The sequence below is a fragment of the Camelus ferus genome, chromosome 34 (genome assembly GCF_009834535.1).
Source record: "Camelus ferus isolate YT-003-E chromosome 34, BCGSAC_Cfer_1.0, whole genome shotgun sequence".
Taxonomy (NCBI): domain Eukaryota; kingdom Metazoa; phylum Chordata; class Mammalia; order Artiodactyla; family Camelidae; genus Camelus; species Camelus ferus.
The window spans coordinates 4861734-4871950 of record NC_045729.1 but is presented as its reverse complement, the minus strand read 5'-3'; positions in this window follow the sequence as shown (position 1 = coordinate 4871950).

Sequence of the window (10217 nt, the reverse complement as noted above, 5' to 3'; positions counted from 1 at the left end):
AGTACAATTGTTCTTTAGCCTTTTCATCTATAAAATGGGAAAATATGGTAAATTTATAGTGAGGGTTCAATAGAGTAAAGGATATAAAGTGTTCTAGCTTGGAAAGTACTCAATACATGGTAGCTATTTTGATTGTTATGATCAAGTTCATGAACCTCAATCCCTGCTCAAACAAGCTCCAGATTTCCTTATCCCATGTCATGAAATACTGGAGTCCCAAGCCCCAGATCACAGACACCTCTTTAGAGTATTTCTACGTATATTTATGATATAAAATTTCCAAGAGGGGGCAGATTCGGAGAATTCTAACTTAACATGAAGGTCATAAGGGACCTGATGTTTTGGTCGAGAAAAGAGAGGTTAACAGACAAGGCGATTTTCCAGATTCTTTAAGAAGGGCTCTTTCGGTTGAGTTCTATTGATTGCTTTCTTGGCTTGATCTCCTTCAAGGTATTTTGACCACAGGAAGCAGATGACGCATGTCCTCTGAGACTTGCGCTGAGTGCAGTAGGATGGGGGGGCGGCCACATAACTGACACCATCATCACCCCCCCATGCAGCTCCCACACTTGGGGGGGCTCTCACTAAGTGTCAGGCACGGCACAGAGGACTTTTAGCTCAATTTGATGCTTCACAGGACCCTGTTGTTTTAATATTATTATTGTTCTCTAAAGGATCAGAAAACAGTGTCCAGAAGAGGCTTGCAAGCTGCCCATGGCCCCACTGCTGTAAGCAGTGCCTCTGGGGTTGGAATCTAGGCTTCTGATTTTAGAAGCATCATCCACCAGGCTGTCTTGCCATTGCTGCTGGTGGGGTGGGGGGAGATACCTGGGACACCCCCTGCAGATGTGGTGTAGAAATCATCTGAGCACGACCCTGCTGAGCAGCCACGAGGTGCCCTGCTGTCCAGGAAAGCTCACAGCCGGTCTGTGAACCATGGCCGTCAGGCTGGGGAGGCCGTCGCCATTCTTGAGCTCTTGGTGTAACTGAGATGAACTTGACAGAAACAATCCAGCTCCATGGGAGAATGCAATTCTCCACGGCACTGCCAAGTTATTCTGCAGAGTCAGCGTTAGAAGGCGGGGCGTGCCACTCAGCCCTCCTTTGGTGTGGTGGCCTCACACGGGAATGACCCCAGCCCCCCGTGTCTTAAGGCAGCTATCAGAACCCTCCAAGAAGAGCAGAGCGGATGGCTTGGACAAGTTTCTTTTCTTGAAACAACCCTAATTTGTCCAGTTTTGTGGCTTTTTTATGTGGAACAACATTAGCTCATCCAAGCCTGTGGTTTATTTGAAAACGAAATTCCGGTAAATCTTTCACATCATCTGGCAGTGTGGTGATTGGCCGCCAGTTAGGAGCAAGCCACCGAGCACACAAGACAACAAAGCGAAGAAAACCCACCCCGAACACAGAAGCTTTCTGTGACCTCCATGCTCGAGCAGCCCCGCCAGGCTCTCTGAGGACGGGGCTGCCCCATGAGCAAAGCTGTGACCTGTCACTCTCGGGGTGGGGACCGACTTTTCTCGATAGCTGAGGCCCAGTGGAATTTCTCAGCTTAAGCTTTAGCCAGGGCCTTAAACTCTTTCTATAGAAACAGATTAAGAGGGGGCCCTTGAGAATACGTACAGAGGATCTAGAAACCAGCATGAGTGATCAGGAGAAAAGGGAACTTTAGCCATCAGCGGTTGACCTTTGGAGTGTGGAAAAATGACTCGGCCTGAGTCCCTGAGGGACCTAGAAGACACTGTCCTTACTACGGGTCTGCCACACCCGCCCATCCTGGCCCCACCTTCACCATATGTACGACACATGTCCCCTCAGCGCTGACTCTGTACCTGCCCTGCCTGGGTCACAGGGGACCGAATTATGAACTAGACAGACATGGCCCTGCCTTTAAAGCGCTTAGAGTCTAGCAGGATAGACAGATTAGAAAACATATCACTTAAAATAATAGTTTTCAATATAATAAGTTATATGCCCGGAACAAATAAGAGGCCGAGAAGAAGAATCAATAAGGGGGCGGGGTATCGGCACCGCCCTTAGCTGGATTGCTCAGCGACGGCTCTCTGAGGAGGTGACGTTTAAGCTGAGACCTCAGGAGATGCTGCCGGTCCCACACGGTGTGGGAGAGCCCAGGGTGCTGCAGGGACTGAGGGACCAGCCTGAGTGGACAGTGAAAGAGAAGGAGGGACGCATGAGACCAGGATGGAGGGGCAGGCAAGGGCCACATCTGCAGGGCGTGAGAAGCCCTTTCCACCTGACACAGGGGTCAGGTGGGACAGGCGTGATCAGCAGAGCGCTCTTGTCACAAGACTGGGAGCACAGAAACCAGTCAGGAAGTTACTTCAGTAATAGACAAGAGGTGACGGTGGCTTGAGCCAAAGGGGTGGCAGCAGAAAGGGAAAGAAGAAAGAGATCTGAGGTCGAACCAACAGAATGTGCTGATGGATCTGATGTGGGGGACGTGGTGAGAGGTCCCATAAGGATGCTCCCAGGTTGGAGCAGTTTGGGGAACAGTGACACCATTTACCAAGATGAAAAAGACTGGATACAGGAGCACAATAATCCGGGGAAAGAAGTAGAGAAATCTGTTTTAACCACGTTAAGTTTGAGTCATCTGACGTATCGAGCAGATATTCTAGAGTTCAGCAGAGGAAAAATATAAATTAAGATGCCATTAGCATGCAGCTGGTAGAACCCACGAAGACTAACGAGCCGACCTAGCACACGGGGAGTAGAAAATTATTCCAGAAGGGAATATTTGGCGGTTTCTTACACCCTGGCCTGCACAGGTCCTGGGGCAGGAAGACACACAGAGGGACGAGAGCCGCATCGGGAGGGGCCTCAGGCACCTGTGTGCAGACCCCAGCCCACTCGTGTACAGCCCCCACCCTCCATCACCCACCTCCACACACGGCACCCATCGCCCACTAGGCAGAGATGAACCCGGGGGAAAGCAGCCCCCCCCCCCCTCACCGGCAGGTCCTGAAGATGGGCCTAGGCTGTTGGAAGAAATTCCGGGGCCCTGGAGAGTGGTCAGAAGGGACAGTGTGTGTGCAGGCTGAGCGTGTCCCCTCAGACCTATGGGCTCTTACTCAGCCAGGTAAGCGGCAGAGCAGGGACCTCTGGAGCCCAGGGCACAGGGCAGGGGCCTGGGTGCCAGATCTAAGGGCGATTCTGTGCATGTTATGTTTGCCGGGGAACCAAGGCCATTTCTCCAGGCAGCTGCTCTGCAGCCCTGGGAGGGGAACCTATTCAACACACTCTGCCCACCCCTGGCCTCCTCTTACAATTCCTGCCGCTCAGTCCCACCCCTCGCTCCATGCCCACCTTGCCGCAGTGGGAGTGGGCACTGTTCTAAACTTGCCAAAGCTTATACTGATGGGGAGGAGGAGAATGCTGAGATGAAGGCGTGGGTGAAGGGAAGCCATGCAGCTGCAGAGGCTGACATCAGCCAGGGGAGTCACAGGCCGGATGCACAGGGGCCAGTGGGCACTTGACAGGCACTGGGATGTCCAGCATGGTTCACCGAGGTGCCAGGGAGCGGCCATCCCTCAGGCTGGGCTCACAGTGGGAGCTCCAAACCCTGAGCGACACGCAGCGGGATGAAGAGCAGCGTGGCATCTGCGGGACAGTCCTTCCGTCCCGGATCCAGCCAAGTATCGACTGGGACAGAATCCACCCAGGCGCCTTGGATCCCAAGGGCGGGGAGACAGCAACAGCCAGCTGAGGGATGTGAGGCTTCGGACTGCCTTCCCGTTTGAGTGGGTTATGAAGGTGCTGGCAAGACAACTCATTTTCATTTTGATCTGGGTCGGCATTTTGGGAGAGGCAGGGGTACCAGGGGTGAGGCACACTTGCTCGTTCACAGTGTGTCGCCCACACCTCTAATACTGGGACTGTTGACACCACGAGTTAATTTCCTGCTCTGGAACAGAGGGCTAAGTCGCCTGCCTTCGACCCGGTTGGCTCAAGCCAAGACAGGGCTGCAGGCGAGGCCCCTCAGCATTCCCTTTTCAAAGACTTGAGGACTGGCACCCCTCCCGCCAATTCCAGGACTGGCGACCAGGCCTTCTTTGCTGTCTGAATAATGAAATCCTTAGCTTTCTTCATCTCTGAGCAAATTCACAAGGGGCAGATGTCACATACAATAGGGCTATAAAAATAATTCAGCTGCATGACTCTTTCAAATTCGTTTTTTGGTTGTTTTTTTTTTTTTTTTGTCTTCATAGCAACCCCAGTATCCCTGAAGCCAGAAAGAGGTAGGGCTGTCAGGGGAAGGTCCTGAGAGCCAGGAACGATATGTCTTATTCCAAACCCCAGTGGTGGCACATTCTGTGGCCTTGGGCAAGTCATCCAATCTGTCTGCTCCTTCTTTCCAAAATGTGAAACAAGCTAGAAACGGATCAGGGAGAATTCATTAGTTTGGTAGAAAGGTTTGAGCCACTGGGTTCCATCCATGCAATAATGACCCCTTTCTATTTACAAGACTTTGGCTCCTGTCCTCACTTCACTTTTGATAGTCAAGTGAATTTGCAAGTAAATGGGGCGCTCTCATCAGCAATCTGTGGAGCATTCTCAGAGCCTCTGGTTTGTAGCATCCAGAGAAAATGTCAGGGACTCTTCAGAGTGTTACTTAGAGTGGCTTTCTGTAAGACTGAAGTCAAGACCGTTTTGAAGCAGGTCTTATGTGGGAATGAAATTACGCTCCATTCCTTTTTTAAATTAAGGCAACTGGGAATTTGTGTCTTTGAATTATGGCCTCGAACTTCACACCTTCAGTTACCTCAAGAGGTTGGCTCACATCTAGTGCATTGCTCTGGGCGTGTCACATTCAATTGCTTAACAAATGTTTCTGGCCACACAGATGGATGTGTGGATGACTATACCTTAGTAGAAAGTCATTTACCGTCAAGTTTCGCCCTAGCTCTGCAACTCTCAAAATTCGAGATTTAGGATCCTCAGGCATGCTCGATGGTAACATCTGTCCCCTTACCTCAGAAGAATTCAAGTTTCACTTGAATTGAGGCGAAACCAGAAACAGATTCACTATGCTTCCTTGCAGCTGTGGGAAGACACTGCAAAGTACAGTTTGTGTCGGGCAGAAACCCTACGGTATGGGTATGATTTACCAAAAAAGAAACCAAGGCTTGGAGATATTGAGCATTTTCATGTGGTCTTATCCCTAAGTAGCCACCTGTGATTTGAGAGGCATTGAAAACCCTGCATCCCAACCTTTAGTCTGCTAGCTTGCTTACAATTCTCTAGATGCTCATAGATTCTCCAAGCCAGCACAGGAAGTCTCTGCCATTCACAATATCTTCACAAGACCAGTTTATCAGACTGGTTTCTGAGAACTTGAACACAACCTGGTCCAGAGAAGAGATTAGTTAAACCTTGGTGGTCACCAATCTGCAGAGTCCTGAGATCAGCCACTTCATAATAGAGACTGGGATGATCCAAAGGATTCCATGTGGATCCTAAGATACCATCTTCCCATCCCACCATAAGGTCACTGAAGACATACCTCTCCCTCATATACCCAGACCCTCTCCCTGAGAGAAGCCAGGGGAGGAGGCAGAACTCTGAAGGACTAAGCATTTAACATAAGACAGACTGAAGAGTTATACAGGGACCCTATTTAAGACTTACCCTATGACCCAGCAATCCCACTTCTGGGCAAATATCCAGAGGGAACCTTAATTCAAAAAGACACCTGCAGCCTAATGTTCATAGCGGCACTACTTACAATACCCAAGACATGGAAACAACCTAAATGTCCACTGACAGATGACTGGATAAAGAAGTTGTGGCATATTTATACAATGGAATACTACTCAGGCATAAAAAATAAATAAAATAATGTCATTTGCAGCAACATGGATGGACCTGGAGATTGTCATTCTAAGTGAAGTAAGCCAGAAAGAGAAAGAAAAATACCGTATGATATCACTCATATGTGGAATCTAAAAAAAATAAAAATAAAAAGACAAATGGACTTATTCACAAAACAGAAACAGACTCACAGACATAGAAAACAAACTTACCATTACCAGCAGGGGAAGGGGGTGGGAAGGGCTAAACTGGGAGTTCTAGATTTGCAGATACTAACTAATATACATAAAATAGATAAACAACAAGTTTATACTGCATAGCACAGGGAACTATATTCAATATCTTATAGTAACCTATGGTGAAGGTTATGAAAAAAGAATATATGTACGTTCCTATATGACTGAAGCACTGTGCTGTACACCAGAAATTGACATAACAATTTTAACACCGGTCTAAGCTTACTGTAGTGTCTAAAAGTCTTACTATTCAAATTGTGGACCCTAAATCAAGAGCTTCAGCTGTGAGTTCATTAGAAATGTAGAACTCAGGACCCTCTCCAGACTTCATGAACCAGAATCTGAATTTTAAGCAGATCCCAAGAAGGTTCACTCGTACGTATGCACATGCAAGTCTGAGCTGCACTGGTCTAAAGTATGGAACCCTTCCCCGTAGTCCAGCAAGCAGCTCCTGAACAGGATGAAACGACATTTCATCGACACATCTCAGTGTACCCTCAGTAAGTGTGTGACCCGCCCACACTCAAATGAGAGCAAAGAGCAAACTGAAGACAACAGTGGCAGCTTCCGGTACCGCTCTGAGTCAACAGGTGCTGGGAAGCCCATGCCGGCCATTGGGTGTCAGTTCACGTGTCACTTCTCTCTGTAGACAGCTGCTGTCTTGAGTGCTGTGTTGAGAAGGGTTCTGAGTTGCCCCAAAGGTCAGTGGGAAGGAGAGCCGGGCCAGATTAGCTGTGACAGTCACGGGTGAGGGACGGGGGAGTACCAGCCCTCCTTCCCCACATTTGCCAGCTCTGAGGCAGGAGGCGTGCTGAGAAGGACCAGTCGGGAAAGAGCCATTGATCTCATCTCTCAAAAGCTGCAGCCAGGGAAATTGCAAGTGCTTCCTGACTCTGGGAGAAAGCGTGTCAGCGGATCACGTGGCCACAGAGTGAGCCTACCTCCCCATAGGAGAGGCCGCGAGCTCCCTTACGTGGGATCCCACTCATCTGACTTCATACTCATTAAGATTCCACGGGCCAGGAGAAAGGATTTAACTAAGCACAGTACCAGAAGGACCAGGCTCCCTCGTTTGTGAAGCTGTTGCTTGCTTAAGTTTTAGGAGCACTGATTACATACGCTGCATCTCTTTCGTGAATTTTACTGGCAAAGATATTTTTTTGCAAAGTCAGAAATACATTTCTTTGAAACGATATTATTTAAAAGAAATTCCATAATTAAGATGTTCAAGATGAGACTTTTATTTCCTTCCCTTCCTTATGGTGTTTTGGTAAGAGCACTGGACTGGGAGTTGAGAAGATGTGGGTTCCAACCCTGATCCTCCTTTGTGTTAGCTACGTCTACAGGGAACTTAATAAATCTCTCTAAGCCTCAGTTTCATTGGTGACTGGTATATACTAAGCAATCAATAACTTTTTTTTTTAAGAAATCAATTCAAGCCTTCACTGTAAATTGTATTTAGTTTGAGTACATATTATTGGTAGGAGAGAAACTTTCATCTGCGAAATTTTCAGGGCATCTGGCAGATGCTGGAGGTGGGAGGAGGACAAATTTTTGCTGCTAAAAATCATTCCTCTTCTATCTTGATTTCATGGCATAGCCCTCCCTGAAGCGGGAGACCAGGCCAGAAGACCCCCTGGAGGTCCCTGCCTCCCTAAATAAATGTGGTCAGGTTGAAGAATGTTAATAGATGCAAAAGCACAACAGGAATTTGCCTCGGCCTGCCCCTCCCAAATGGCCTAAAGCAAACCAACAAACAGAAGGACAAAAACAGGCTCATTCAGATGGCCATGCCTGGGCTGCATCCTCGCCACCTGCCCCAGGACTGCAGATGTGGCGCTCCTGATCCCAGAGGGGCTGCTCCTGGAGTCCCCAGACAGACTGTTTACTTCCTGACTCCGAGAGAACCATTCTAACGTCATTCACACACAATCGCATTTGCCAGGGGCCTTGGGCAGTTACAGTGGTCCAACCCTGCACAGCCAGAGAGCAGCAAGGTTAGCAATGGGAAGCCCGCCACTTCCAGTGGGTGGGGCAGGAGGGCAGGAGAAGGCTGAGGTCCCGGGCCCAGGCCCAGCTGCCAGCTCTATTAGGAGGCTGAGAGCAGGGACAGCAGATGGGAGAGTGATGATCTCCTCCTGCTGCAGGTGATTCATAGGGCATCTGGGCGCACAGCCCACCTCCAGCACCAGTGGGAGCAGATTTCATATGGATCCAAGAGCCTCTGCTGGTGCATGAGAACCAAATGGCGCTGGGAGGTGGCAGGGGAAGGGGGCGGTGTGGGCTCTCACAGCACAGGCCATCCCAGTGCCAGACTCATCGCATCTTCTTGTTTTTCTTGCCCTCAGAGGCTGTGGTCCGTTTCTCCATTAGGGCAGCTGCATTTACAGCCATATTTGCCTTCAAACTGCTCCAGCTGCATTCCCCGCCTCACTTCCACAGGCATCCTACACCTCTGACTCTTTTGGGATGCGTGCTATACCTTCTCTGCTGACATCCTCACCAGAGGAATCCCACACTTTCTAGCAGGACCTAACCACTTTCTCCCCCAACAGAAAAGCAACTCTGGCCAGGTCCTCTGGCATCTTACTGCCTATGAAGCTGTGCAAGGCTCAGGCTCCTGACAACAGGGAAATAGAGTAACTCAGCTATTTGGCTTTTTCCCACAAGACAGTCTCCAGTGGGATTTGATCTATTTCCTTCTCTCCTTTCTCCTTGCCACAAAATGCCTTGGTCAGTATACTTTGCACTGGAAACTTGCCATGTGCCAAGCAGGAATTGAGGTGCCCCTTTCCCTTGGGAATCCGGAGGCTTCCGGCATCCTCTGGGGGCAGTCACTTCCATCTCCACATTGTCTGAGGGGTTTTCTCGCTTCCTGACATTTAGAAAGCATTATAATCGCCCTGCCCTTCCCTGTCTTGCTCCAACCTTCTCCAGGGAAGGAAATTGAGAATTCTCTCCTCATGTGATTCCTAGTCGGGGACAAAGCCCCGAAGTCAACACTGGTTTACCAAAGCTTATATGTGCTGCCTGGGATCCTTCCCCATCCGCCTGGATGGGCATTACCGCAGCAGGAGTCTGGAGCTGCTTCTCAGCTCCCAGCATGTGACCCACACATGCCCAGAAGCATGAGACGCAACGTTAACCTTTTAGGGGATTTTCCAGAGCAAATGAGACAGTCCATGGGGTGTTATTTATGTCTCTTCTTCTCCACTCCTCCTTTGGGAAGTAGCTATCTGGAATGGACGGAATAAAACAGAAGTCAAAGAACGGTCTATGATCCTTCCCCCAGCTCCAGTGAAGATGGAGGCTCATTTGTCATCCTGAGGACCGGTGCAATCAAGCATATGACAGAGCAAGATTCTGGAACATTTTTATCAGTTTTGGAACCACAGCTCTTCCGTGGCCAAATTTCCCTTCACGGTCTCAGATTTCAGCGAGGAGACTTAACATTTCCCGCACAGGCGGGCCACCCCTCTGCCCCTCTGCTTCGGCTGACCGCTGCTCCCTGTGGCTGCTTGCAAGGGGTAGGGGTGGACACATTCCAGCTCGCTGGGGTTTGGACCAGCACCTCTCATCCCCAGAGAAGGGATTCTCTGTGGGGGCTGAGTTGGCAGTGCTCGAGCTTGCCTTGCGGTCGGCACGTAGGCCATCAGAAATCATCTGGGTGTCAACTTGCCAAGCTGGGGCCGTCCTGGGGCACAGGGATTTATTGCTAACAGAAGAAAGCAAAGAAGCCATTTCCCTAAGGCTGCTTTGCAGGCCACTTCCATGGAAAGGGCCTCCACTGTTGCCCCGATCGGTTCAATATCTAATTCATCATGCCTGTGTTCCTCCCCAGCAGCTCAGGCCTGTCTGCCACCAGGAGCAGGTGCCAAATCGGAGTGTGGAATTTTCCCAGCAGGCCCCAGGGTGTGTTGCTGCCAAGGCAACCGTGGTAGGCTTGAGGAATAACGAGTAAACCACAAATCCAGAAAAGGAAGAGGAGGCCGCCTCTTTGGCGTGGGCTGACTCAGGTACAGGCTGTCCCTTGAGGAACGATGTGGGTTGTGAACCACCCCCCAACCCCCACCTCCAGTGCCAAGGCTGGACCAGGCCAGGGCAGGCCAGGCTGGGCCCCACAGAGCAGCTTCCCAGAATGGGGTT